Source organism: Apis dorsata, unplaced genomic scaffold (genome assembly GCF_000469605.1).
Source record: "Apis dorsata unplaced genomic scaffold, Apis dorsata 1.3 scaffold_376, whole genome shotgun sequence".
Taxonomy (NCBI): domain Eukaryota; kingdom Metazoa; phylum Arthropoda; class Insecta; order Hymenoptera; family Apidae; genus Apis; species Apis dorsata.
In genome coordinates, this window is record NW_006263639.1 from 891,330 (window position 1) to 906,272 (window position 14,943).

Below are 14,943 nucleotides of genomic sequence, written 5' to 3' on the forward strand. Positions count from 1 at the left end.
TTGCAAATTAACCATATTGAAATGTTACTTCATGATGAAAAAAATGAACANNNTTACTTTTAAAATGGTAGCAAAAATGGCATATGATTTTTTTGATCATTTTATTATTCTATGAAATATTCTATGAATCGATATTTTTTATTTTAATCGATTTTCTTTTAATTTTAACTTTTTATAGAATATATCTTTAGTTCTAACATATAAATCATATTTTATTTAATACTAAAAATTTTTTTTACATAATATAATTTAATATTATTTTTGTTGTGTTTTAAATTAAAGAAATATATAATAATATGTATAATATAGAAGAAGAAACTTATAATAAAAAAAATTATAAGTTTTGTATGTCGAATTATTAAAATTTATAATGCTGAGATTTATCGTATAATATTGTAGGAAAATCAATTAAATTTGATAACTATTATAACGCATATAAAATCAAGATCTCGTTACCCTGGAGTTTCTCTGCATATTTTAATATCGAGTCTCTTCTCATTAGTAAGATTTTCAAGGGTGATGCTTGCAATTGTAGCATGAATCATTTCAACTAGACTTCCTCGTCTTCTGGAAAGAAATCTCAGAATAGCGGTTCTGAATCCTTCGTGATTTCTTATATCCGTGCATTCTTTCACAAAGAAAAGAAGATTCAAATTATAAAGAATCTCAATTATATTAACTTTGTAGAATTTGATAATGATTTATCACGACCAAAATATATTCATCTATGTATTCTATTTATGTACATTACACATACTAACCTTTAATAATAATTTCTTATTATTAATTTTTTCTTTAAATTTCATATTTACATATTTCACTATAAAAATAATAAAAATGATTGAATAGTATTTTTTTTTATATAGTAATTATTAATATATTTTTATATTAAATCGTAATGATTTTTGTAACTAATTGATTTAATTACCAAAATAATAAATAATTAATAATAATGATTTTATAATTTTTTTTTTTCATAAAATTCACAACAATTTTCTCTTTTTTAAATTTTTGCTTAAGTAATTATATATCAGTGAATGAAAAATTCCTAATGAAAAGATGTAAGAGATATCTCGCTCATGTATATGAAGAGATTAGACAATCTCAATATTTTCAAGATCGATCAATGCAGCAATTTGGAAAAGCAATACGTCTTCCCGAAGTGCTAGATTTATATATCAGTGAACGTTTTAAATCGCATTTAGGTCGGATATCATCTACGGTTTTAGTGGTATTTCATCTCCATTCGTGGCAACTCGATTGAACTTAATCACACGTCTACATTTTCTTGAAATGCGTTTTAAAACGTTACTTTTTCATTTTTTACCTCGCTCTACGAGTAATTTAAACGATACCTTGTAGATCATAGATTCTAACAGTATTATAGTAAATTGCAGCAAATTTTTCAATGCAGTGATTAGAAATGTAATTAATTATTTATGTAATTGAAAATTCATAGTATAATTTATATAATTCCCTAAAAATTTAATCACCTGTTACAATTTAATCATTATTGCAATTTCTTTTGTTATATATAGTTATAATAAATTTTTTTCACAGTTTTTTTTACATTAAAACATTAAATCTAGATTATAACATGCTATTATGTTTAGATTAAAATTCTTAAATACATATGTTTTTACAAAAATTGGTTCAGAAAAGAACCATATTTTTTATAAGTCAATTTAATCAATAAATTTGGACATTCCTATAAAAAAGTATCAATTAAAATAATTCATATTGAGAAATTATTAATTTAAGATAGATATTATTTCACTTTGTAAAATAAAAGATTTATTAAGATTTATTGTAAAATTTATTTTGTAAAATATAAAAACAAAAAAATTACGAACAATAGAATATCGTATCGCGAATTTTTATTCCATTAAATAGAAATGTTTTAAATAGGTTAATGCTCAGATAAATCGATTAATGTATTCAAAATTTTTCAACAATTTTGAAAAAAAAATGAAGTTGATATATTCAATCTATAAAAAAAATTTTTGTGTACATAGTATGATGATAGTATTTTAAATTAAACAATTTTTATTAAGACTTTTTTTTATAAAAAATTTAATCCCTCATAAAATATTCGACCGTATCCAATTAAACGAAATAACCTATATGTATATCATATGCCTGCAGCGTTTAATAATTTACTTTATATATTACTTACTTATGTATGTATTACTTATGTATGTATTTATGTATTATTTTATTTTTTGCATATACAATACGATATAATTAAAACATCTTACAAGATTCATGCTGTATGAAATTATTCGACGGCTATTATTTTTCGAGAAATCAATATTTGCATTCTTATTTAAAGACTCATACGAAAAAAGATTCTAGCATGGTATCTTGTTAAGATATATATATAAGTTTCTGATAATTTACTTATCAGTAATTGTTATTTATATAATTGATTTCTTTTGTTTCTGAATATCGATAAAATTATTTACAGTTGGATAATTTGAAGTGGCTGATATATTTTTAATATCAATATCATAATAAATATAGTTTTCATTCAAATGAACAGATAGAAGTAAGATAAAACAAGAAATTTTTTACGAATTTAAAAAAATATTCAATTAGGTATATTTTATAATATTTTTTTATTATATAAACAATATTCCATTAATTTTTTGGATGATATTTTTCATTTGCATATTGTTTTGCATATTTTTTTTTCATTTTATTTTTTTTAATGTCTTATATGTAAATGCAAAATAATTTTAGAATTTATCGAAAATTTTCAAACATCTTTATGTTATTAATTTTGCAAATCGAATGTCGATGAAATATAAATAACGTGATAATAATCATTGCATTTAATTTAAATTATAAAGTAAATTATTTCATATATTTGACTATGAATTTTTTTTAATAAACAAATTAGTTTCCGATAAAGAATATTCCATTTCTAATTCTATTCTATAATATATTCTATTCATTTCTAATTTTTATTTTGTATTCTGATTTTATCACTCACTTCCACATTTAGGTTCGTACTTCTTATTCTAATCTTAACTATCTAGGTGGCTATTAGAACGCATCAAGAATTTTTAATTCGATCTTCTGTCAATACAAACCGTTCACGAGGATTAATTATTGCATCCATCGTTAAATTATGCAAGCTTAATCTCGTGCCTAACTGCAATTTTGCTCGATCTCCACGGTTATTAAGAAACATGTTTCGAAATCATTAGGAAATACTTCCCATATTAACGACTTCCTGCGGCAGCTTGTCGACGGATTTCCAGAAAATGCTCTCTTAAAATATAATTACTCCGTGGAACAAGAAGCGCCTTTGTAAAATATGCATCGTGATATCATGTGCCTCAACGAAGCTGTTGATCTTCGTCTTGATCTTCGAATGCCCATAAACATAATATACAAGGTCTTCTTCATCTTTGGATTCTTGAGAGTAGGGGAAAACGGTGCAAGTGTATGTATAAGTGTATAAAAAAAAATAATTTAGTTTCATTAACATTATATAGATAATATGCTTATTATAAGATTATTGAAATAAATTTTTAATATAAATGTGAAAAATAATTTTGAATATAATGATGTCAGTTTATCTTGTTATACAGGTAAATTGAAGTATGAATAATTATTTATAAACGTATAAGTAATAATTTTATTAGTTTTCATTTTTTTTTTATACATGTGATTTTGACATTCTAATTCATTCTTCTCTATAATTGAAGTATAAATGAATAGGAAATTCATGTCATTTTGTTTTCTTTTTTTTTATTATTTTATTTATTTATTTTCATTTGAAAGGTTGAAAATTATAATAATGTAAATCCAATTAATAAAAAATGGAATTATGCTATAATGTATAATTTTACATTATTTTAAATTAATTAGTATAAATTATTTCAATATTTCACAAATTAAAGTCAATCCAATATTGAAATCAAATATTATAAAGATATACAAAGATATACAAAAAAAGTTATCTTTTTTTTTCTAAATATTAATTTCTAAATGAACTTCTTAATAATTTCCGTGTAATTTATACCACTATAATACTATTAAAACATATTCAAATATGTATTCAAATGCAACAAATTATTAATTATAAATAATTAATTTTAATTATATATAAAAGGAATAAATAAATGTTTAAAATTCTAAAGAAATAGTAGTTTGAAAAGATTCAAAAATAAAGGAAGTAAATCTTTAATTTAAAGTTTTAATGATTAGATACATTGTGAATAGATCTAAATGTTTCTTTGACTTTTTTCCCTTTTTTTTTATCCATTTTGATTAATCTTTAAATTTTTGTTCGTCATATTGCGACAGATTTATATTTTTCTGGGTCATGTCATACTTTCTTCACCTCTGTTTGAACTCTGAGCAAGTTCGATACCTTCCGATTCACTATAAAGTTTCTCTGTCTCGTGTGAATCGTGTTACGTTACAATGGCAGAGATAGTTAGAAAGTTGTAAACGTAGAGCTGATTAGAATCCGTATCTTAACCGGTGTGGAGAACTGTCCTCTTTTTATGTGCTCGTTGTTCGTTGCGCTGCACGCTTCATTATCCTGTTTTGTTTGCTTATGTTATGGGAAATTTGATTTCGTGTAAATATAGTTAAGATAAAAAAATTGTATAGTTTGAGTTGTATAAAATGTTATATCAAGATGATTAGCATATGATTTTTTTTTATATTTTTGATAGAGATTGTTTTATTGGTATTGAATTTGTTCAAATTATGAACCTCATTAAAAATTAAATAATATTAAATTGTAATTTCTTGATTCTTTTTAGAAATCGTATAAAAAGATTGAAAAAATATATCTTCTTTCAATTTTTTCATCTTTCAAACTCTGGTATTAGTCTATCATTTTAAAACAAATTTGAACTTTCATTTTATTCATATCTAAGTCTAATATTTATTAATTTATTCTGCAGAAATAATAGAGAAAATCTAAAATTATATATTAATATACTTGTAGCCAATAATTTTAAAGATTACTGTTTGAATATTTCAAAAAATTTTATAAAAGTATTAGAGTTAAGGGTTCCAGAACTTTGCTATTTAAATGAATATAAATATACAAAATGATGTAGGATTACATTATGAATTGCAAATATTTTAATAGCTAATATAGATATATTAATCTATCTAATGTAATTATGTTATATAAAATGTCCAATTTTTTTCATCAAACTTTGACAGTGTATTCTATAGATCAAAATAACAAAGAAATATCTCATACAGTATTGGAAGCATTAAAAAGTTATAACAATAAAACAAAATGAAATGAAAGATAAATAATATGCAATAATTTACAAAGTATAATTAGACCAGTAATGTCTAATAATCATCAGAAAATATCATAATACTTCTACAACTCCAATTTTCTTTCAAAATGTTACTTATTATATACCTTTTCTTTTTCTTTTTAATCTATAAAATATATTCATCCAACTTCATTCAATTCAAATAATTTCATTTATTTGTAACTTAATAAATAAATCTTAATCAATATTTTCATATACTATCTTTTATATTTGTTTTTCTTACAATCTTTTCAAAGATACCCCAAATATATATATATATATATAAACATATACTTACACACAACTAAAAGATAAAAGATAATAATTAAGTATTCCCGTTCTAATAAATTCGTTTCTCAAAGGAGTAAACTTTTTCCTCATTTCTTCGTTCGGTTCCCTCGTTTTTCACGCGGTATCGCTACACTTCCTGGGGAAAAAGTGTGACCGTTTCTCAGAGCAAGAAATCGTAAACGTGTGCAGCTTGCCGCGGGGTAATGCAGTAACGCCAGATGGAAAACGGTGGGTCACGGTACAGTAACGTGTACTGTTAAAGAGAAACACACCGAGCAAATCTGTCGAGCGTGCTCTTTGCTCCCTTCTTTTCTCCCCTTTCTTTTTTCTTCTTTCTTCTTTCTTCTTCTTCTTCTTCTTCTTCTTCTTCTCTTCTTCTTCTTCTTTCTCTTCTTTTTCTTCCTCTTCTTTTTCTTCTTTTCTTTCTCCTCTTCTTTCTTTCAAGCTTCTCCTTTTTTTTTTCTTCCCGGTTTTGCTTCTGTCCTCGCGTGCCAGGGATATTAATAGTGCTCAGTTACGAGACATCGGTACGAATAAACTTTGCATAAATTACACGAAAAAAAGGGGAACACGCAAGTTCGACGATCGAATATTTTTCGACTATTTTATTTAGTTATGATCTATCTCTTTCTATTTAATGTTAATCTCATTGTATCATCGAAGATGAATAATTCGTCGCTGAGGTTAATTCTTGCGGAAATCACGCGACTCCTTTGAACCATCTGATTTTCCAATCGGCTACCCTGTTTCTCGCAGAATCGATTTACTTCGCTATATCGCTTGAAACACGTTACGTGAATAATTATCAAGGGTTGTTCACTGCTCTCTATATTACCGCTTCGATAATAGCAAGTTTGTTGCGAATATTTAAGGATTTTGAAAATTGAGAGAAAAGAAATTTAAGAATTAAGGAAAATTGAGAAAAGTTTGAGAGATAAGTTTTAAGTTTATGAAAGATGAAATCTTTGAAATATTCTAACTTGAAACTATATAATTAATTAAATAAATAAAGATAAATATTAGAGTAAAGTGTTAATCAAAATGTTTGTTATATTTTTATATTTTTATTACAACTTTTTAATATGTAATATTCATAAAATATTTTTAAAAAATATATTTAATTAACGAAAAATTAAGATACACAGAATGTTGATATTTTGAACGTCTCTATCTCCGTCGCAAATCATTGATTTATTCTGTTTTTGTCTCATTTCATCTAATGTAAACTCAAATCATATTATAATTTAATAGATTAACTTTAATAGACATTTTTGTATATTAGCTTTTGTTTATTTTAGTTTTTTAATTGGTTCTTCAGAAGATCCTATATCTTATATAATAGTTAATTTCATAGAAATTTGAATTTTTATATATGACTTTTTTTTTATGTCATTCAGGAAATTTCTTCAATCGATAATTTAAATTTATTTTTAAATCAGAATTAATATTATTTATCATTTTGATTGCAAAATAATATTTGTAACTATTTATTTATTGCATCTTCAAACATAATCAATTTCTAAAATTAAACATTTCAAACATATCAATTTCTAAAATTAAACTTTGACCAGTATTTATAATTATTAATTTAATTACAGAAAAATAAAAAATAAAACTATTATTCCTAATAAATACAAATATACCATTATCTGTACAAATTTTACATTACATAAATGTCAATAGAATTCTATTTATAGAAATTTTATTAATCAAAACGAAACCTCTTTCATCGAAGATAAGTAAATTCTTATTATATATATAAATTACTTGTCCCTCCATACATTAAAACAAACGAATCAATTTCTATAAGTAGAAAATTTTCTTTCAACGATCATTCCCTAAAACAAACTAATTTTTCAATAAGAACTCGCTCCATGAAATCGACAATGACAAATAAATTCCATAAATTTACACATTACCCTATAACAAATGATAAACGTAAAAGAAGAGTAGTTTCATTCGCCAAGATTTAATTTAAAATTCTCTTTGGCGTATAATAAACTATCTGGCCGGTCACAGTAATCTTGATTACTATAATTAACACGAGCATCCTCTCGAGAGATCGGTATACTACCGCCGATATAATAAGTTTTAATTAACTTCGGTTACAAATTGGAAGGAAAGCATCAGTCGCGTTTTACGGTACAACCGTTTCACGCCTTGCGTTTGTCACTTCGTCCTGGTTGCCTGGCTTGGCTGGCTTGGAGCAAAGTCACGAGCATTATACTCTTTTTTTCTGTCGTTCTCGTTAAGCTGATATCTTTAGACGCGTGGAACGGGGCGAGGCACCTTGCGGTTTTCCTTGGCGGGACGGAGAACGAGCGTCGAACCTCTCTTGGGATACGGCCTACGTGTGCAACATTTATTGTTGATGACGAGAACGACACTTGGTTTCTTTGGTGACTAGCTGCTTTTTCGCTCCTTCAATATTAGGTTAATTCTTTCTCGAGGATATTTATCGTCGGAAAATATATCATACTAGTTTTCCATCCAAACTTTTCCATTAATGTGACACTCATGAAATTTGAAATTCGAGTTTCACAAATCTAAAAATTAAATTTCGATTTATTTCTAATAGGAATCATTGTAATATTTGTATATATACATAGAATAAAGCTGTGGAATACTCAACTCTCGATAAATAAATATAAGTTTCAATGTAATAGTAACAATCATTTTTTGCAAATATTTTAAAAATTAAAGTTTACTGCTGATCATGTATATAAAAAATTGTTCAAGATCTTTTTCTTTATAACGTATTTAAAAATTATCTGCAAGGGTTTTAGATCATCGATTGATACTTTGTTTTGATGAATTCTTAAAAAAATTAGTTCGTTAAAAAATGCAATTTTTTCTTTTTTGTAATTGCATCTTTAAGTATTCGACATAATCATTTCGATTAATTTTACCGCAATGAAAGTTGTTTCAAATAAAAATTGTATGCAGTTTTGAAAGCAGCACTTTTAAGAAAGTAGGAACAAATGAGAGACATTTAGTGAACATTCACATTCAGATGTATTAACTAAAGAATTAATCTTTTCAATATATTATTTATTCATTTTACATAATGAAAAAAATCTTTGCCTATTAAAATTTTAATTAGTTAGAATTTTAATTATAGAAATAATTTACTGTCCAAGATTGTCTACGTGATCAAATTTAAACGAAGAACTTTGTCTTATTTATTCTTGTCGTAAGATAGGATAATATGAACAAAACATGAAATAGAATAGATTATACATATATGATATTAAATAAGAAATTTTGTTACATTTATTAATAATTTTGAGAAATTAATTAATTTCAGATATAATAGAGAAATTAATAATATATCTCATGTTTTACAAGAATTGATAAATTTTCTGATATTATTAATATAAGTTTATGTATTAAGATACATAAGATTCCATTAAAAATTGAATTGTATATCCTTTGCCTTTTCTATTGCTTTACATCTTGTCTTTTTTTCATTAATTTATTATAGTTCATGGTATTCCAATATTACATTCATTAAATGAAAATTAGCGTTTGTTAAATAAAAAATTCGTCTTGAAAAAGTTAATTTCGTGTAATAAATGCAATGTATCATATTCATATCATTTTTATATATCATCATCTTTATATATCATTTACACTAAAAAATCTATAAAAAAATTCTACAAAAAATTATTTACATTAGGTTATGTATCAAGTTACATGCCCTTTCAAATTGTGCCATTCAAATTCTACATTGAAACATTTTTTAACATTAACAATTTCGAAAAATTACATAAAATCGATTTAAATATAATTATATATTCTTTTTGTTATTCAAATTTTATTTGAAACATTTTTCAATATCATTAACAATTTCAAAGATATTCGTGAGGAACGATCTAAATAGAATACCATATACGAAGTGCCTTAAATATCGGATTAGCAGTCTATTTCGAATCAACTTTCTCAAAGCATAAACGATGAATTTAGCGAGGCTTCTTAATTAAGCCATTCGATAACACGTTCGATCGTTAACCATTGCTTAACTTTAAAACGAGTTGATTCGCGCCACGAATATCGCGTAGTCGCGTTTGCCTTTGCTATCAAACGATGCTACTCCATGATTTATTGGTCATAATCAAGGACTACAGGCTACTATTTTGTGTAAACGCGAATAATATCGCGCTACATCGTCTCTCGAACACGCGATACATGATATCGCGTCATTTTCCTCTCCGATCATGAAAATCTCGTGAGATAAACTCGTTTACCCTCTGTTTTAACTATACTTCCGGTCGATAGTACTCGTTGCTTGTACTTAAGTTTTACGATAGGATAATGGGTTCTTTGAAACTTTATTAAGAGTGATGTGATATCTATTCGATTTTGATATATTCGATTGTCTAGGATTGTGTATATTTTTAATAATATTAATAATTAATTTTCTCTATTGAAATAAATATGTATTATATAATATATTGAATAAACTTTTGATCAAAAAATTAGAACTATTCGCACTTTGCAATATTTTTTTGTGTTTTTAATAAAGTTTAAATATCTGAATTTAATTGTCAATTTTAATAATTAATCATATATTTTATATTAATAATTTGTATATTATGATATATAATATCTTATTTTTTACTATAGAGTGTTTACATGTTATGTTAACGATGAAATTCGACGAGTCGAAATTGAGAATCGAATGTTTATGTTAGCATATCAATTACACATCATAAGTAATTGAAAAAAAAAATTAAACAATGCATAAGAAGGATGCAGAAAGAATTATAATTAGAAAAACAGAAATAAAATATAATAATTAATAAAAATTATTATCAAGTACTTTTAAATTTTATTAAAAATACGAAAAATGTTGAGAACTGCAATCTTAATTTTTTGAACTCTATATTCATTATTAAAATGAATTTTGAAAAACAGACAAATATAGAATTAATTTTTTCTAAAAGAATTAATAAAAAAGAGTCAATAAATAAATAAATAAAAGTTTAAAAAAAAAATCTTTATTGAGAAACTATGGCAATAGAAACATTTTATTGCCGAAAAAATATTGAATAGAAATTCCACTATATCATAAATTATAAAATTATAAAATTTATAATTAATATAATTAAGAAATTAAAATTATAATTAAAAATATTTAATTTTATAATTAGTGAAACATACAATTTTTTTAAGTCAAATTATATTCGAATTATTAATAAAATGATGGAACAACGATGAAGTACATTTAATCAATACCGAAAATTGTTCATCCTTACCAATAGCTGTGCTTCGTGTACAATTGAATTGCATATTATTCCATCTGGTCACGTTATATATTTCCTTCGGTCTCGACGCTAGTTGAGTTGCTGATGCGTGCGATCCACGTCGCCGAATTTCCGTTCGCTCCCGCTAATTGCCATGACTAACAAGAAACAAGTTAAGAGGATGGCTTCCCTTACGAATCGTTCGTGAGAAATTCGTCGGGCTTTTGGTAGTTTTGCATAGATAAAACTTGTCTGTTCCCACGAGATGTTTTCAATAGTAAGAATTGGTGAACTTCCAAACAACGCATCAAAGCATTCACTTATCGTATACCAAAAGAAAGTTTAAACTTTTAGCTGCTATTCATGGCAGACGTTGACGTGGCCGAAAACAAGAATGTATTATTTCAACAATATGAAATAAAAATACAAATATATGAATTTTTATACGGGATGAGAAAATAAAGTTAAACAATAAATTTCAAAAATATCCAATGTTTTGAAAAATAATTTTTTTTTTCGATTCTCTTTTTTATTTTCTTTGTGAGTATTCTTTGTATACTTCAATTTTATTTACATTATTAATAATAAAGTAATCATTTTTTTTTATATAATAAAATTTGTAAAAATTTTTCGAAATTCTATTAGATAATAGAATATTTTTATTTTTATTTATTTTTATTTTATTATTTTATTTATTTTTATTTTTCGACAAAATTTTTTTTATCATTGTGTATAGGTATTGATAAAGTTAAAAAAACTTATGTTTTATTAAAATATCTCAATTTATTCATAGATTATAAAGTTTGTTTGTCAATCTCTGAGGTCAATAGATTAATTAATATTCAAATGCTTACAATTAGTTATACTCAAAATAATATTATTGAAAGTTAATTTTACAGCTTCGATTACTGTCAACAAATTGTTAGTGAATTGTCAATTGACAATAGTTTCAAGTTTAATACATGATTGCATTCCATATTTCAATTGTTTTTGTTTTAGCTTGCATAATGAATGTTAGCTTTATAAGCAGAAGTCGCTGATATATTTCTTCAAATCTATTTATCAATGATTAGTTTATATTTCTTTTTCTTTCCTTTTGCATTATTCAATAATGAAGTCATCGCTTATAAAACAAATGTTTTGATCATTAATTGATTCTTTTAAAATTAATGAAGATTTAAAATTTCATAATAAATTAATTAATCGTCAATTTGCTAAAGAAAGATAGATAAATAGATTTTTCTATTTTAATCAAATTTGGTCAAGGTTTTCTGAATCATTGCAATCTATTTTTTCGGTTGGCTGATGATTGAATTATATAAAATGCTTGTTCACTTTATTATATATTAATGAAACATTTATATAAATGCAAATAAATATATAATTCGATTAATTTTTGAGTAAATATTTTTTTTTATAAAAAAAAATATATCACAGAAAATTACTAATCGTTTCATAATTAATAAATCTTGAATTTATAATAATAATGAAAATATGAATATAAAAAATTAAATAAAAAAAAAGTATAGATTTAAAACGTCAAAGATTGAAATTGCAAAAATATATGGTAATTCGATAATGTAATGTGATGAAGTGATGATTAAAAGTACTTGTTGAATTTAGTTTGAGAGGACACTCACGTGAAAGTTTGATTCAACAATGGACACGTGACACGTTTTATTCGAAATTCGTAAAGCAGACAATAAAACGTTCATACTTATGTAATGACTATTCTCGTATTAGTATGTTCGCCCGGCGCAATATATATTTTCACGTGACATAGCGTACTCGTCATAGACACTGCAACCAAGGATAAACTCCAAATGAATTATTCAATGTTTTCTCGTGCAACAAATTTATTTCGATTCTGATTATGCTACAGAAACCGATAGAATTTTGTCGAATGTCGAATGAACTTTTTATAGAAAAATTTCTTTGGTGATTTTTTTTCGTGACATACAAATAAAGATACCTATAAATTGAGAAATGTTTACTTCAATTATTATGCAATACAAAATTAAAATACAAAAATGAAAACGGATAAATAATAAATTTAGATTAAATATTTCATAAATATATATAAATAAATCGATATAATTTAAATTTATTTATAATTAATAATTTATTTTTAAGTTTTACCCTATTTACAAAAGTTCGAAAGTAACTAGTTTATACTACTTATAACATATATAAAATAGATTTTCAATCTCTGTGTCTTGATTTCTATTGTTTTATCCACGAATCCGCAGCATAACCGCTGAACTGACGTTTCAATATTTCTCTGTGTCACGAAGTGTCTCAGTTACAAAACGCTGCAAAGTTTATAGGAAATGGTAATCTAAACCCTGACTTGCTTTGCAAGCATACTGGCAACCACAATGGCTGATATTCGTTATGTTTAAGTGGCACATTTGAACCACGAAATATTTCGATAAAAAATTTTAATTATTTAACTTTTTATTTTTATTATAATATTATGCGATTTCTTCGAATCGAAATTTGTTGAGAAAAATGCATAATAATGATAATAATTTTTTTCTCCAAGAAAATATATATAGATAATGAATCACAATATTTATAATGCAAGCAAAATTTTTTGCAACAGAATCTTCGCAGTTATGTTTTTACATTTTATGTAAAACAAGAATATTTAATAATTATATTCTTTCTAATCATTAAAATTTAAATATTTTTTATTTCTTGTTTTATTTTATATAATTATTTAAATTATTATTATTATTTCTTTTTTTAAATTATAATTTTATATTATAAAAAAATAGCATTAATATTAAATTTTTCATAAATTAACTTGATAATTGAAAATTATTTTTTTATATTCGTTTTTTTTATATATCATACACTTTATATATCATGTAATATTTTATTAGATATTAATTTTCTGTTATAGGAATTATACATGTATCTATTCATAGAGCTTGAAAACATTGAGATCTCAAATGAAATACGTAGTGGATTTTTTGCGGCGTAAAATGTTTCTCTACAAACCAGATACAATCGTAAACGCATTATAATGGTCGTAAATCACTTTAAATAACCTTGAAAGACCTCGAGAAACCAACATATTGTAAGTAAATGAATTTATTTCGAAATGGAATATTTATTTAAATGAAAATATACAATTTGAAAAAAAATAAAGATCATTTTATTCTACTCCTTTCGAATTTTTATATTTTAATCTTGTCTTTATTTCAACATACAAAGATTTTTAATGTTTTAAGAAAAATTAAATAACAGATTTTATATATTGTTCATAATTTTTTTCAAATTTAACTTATTAGTTCGTATATAAACTTTTAAAACATAAATATATTATATAGATTAATCCCCGATCCTCAAAAAAAAAAAATAATATATCATTTATCATGATATATATATAGATATATATAGAAAAACATGGAATATAGAATATAGAATATAGAATATAGAATATAGATTGTATAATATATAATTATTAACATTTCTTTTTATATTAATAAAATATCAATAAGCAAACAACTTTTATAAAATTATAATTTTATAATCATCAGAGTAATCATCTGTCTATTTTGCAAAATTTGATTTAAAGCATAATGCATATATTTTGGATACACATATCTTAAGTATATATTTTTATATATCATTTATCACAAAATGTTTTCATTTTTATGTCTTTTCTTTTGAGCAAATTGTATATCTTGATTTTATTGTAAATTATATTTTCATAAATTTTAATAAATCTACAAATTTCTATTGATTCAAAAAATTAAAAAAAATTCAAGAAATATTAAATATTTAATAATCTACTAATTTATATGTTACACAATAATGTTAAAAAAAAATAATGCCCAATGATAAGATTTTTCAAGAATTTATTAGATTTCCATACATTGCACTGGCGGATTAAATGTTATGCTTTATCACTGAAGGTATATTTTATATTGTAGAATCTACAATATCTAAAATTTATATTATTATATTATTCTTTATTTAATATTATTTCATATGATCACAATTTGAATATAAGACAAATAAAAAATTGAAAAAAATTAAAAGAAGAAAAATATATTAATTTAATAAGACATGCAAATTTTTATAATATATATATA

The 14,943-nt window shown here is 23.8% G+C and overlaps 1 protein-coding gene across 4 annotated transcripts in view; it reads left to right on the forward strand.

Moving 5' to 3' along the window:
- Positions 1–14,943, forward strand: part of LOC102673300 (tyrosine-protein kinase CSK-like) — a 23,986-nt gene that overhangs the window by 3,397 nt on the left and 5,646 nt on the right. For 2 of the 4 annotated variants that reach the window (XM_006618841.2, XM_006618843.2), the window contains one exon: positions 13,746–13,922. The exons of the other annotated variants lie outside the window; for them this stretch is intronic. The gene's annotated coding sequence lies outside the window, so the exon portion shown is untranslated. The remainder of the gene's footprint in view (positions 1–13,745; positions 13,923–14,943) is intronic. 4 annotated transcript variants of the gene reach the window in all.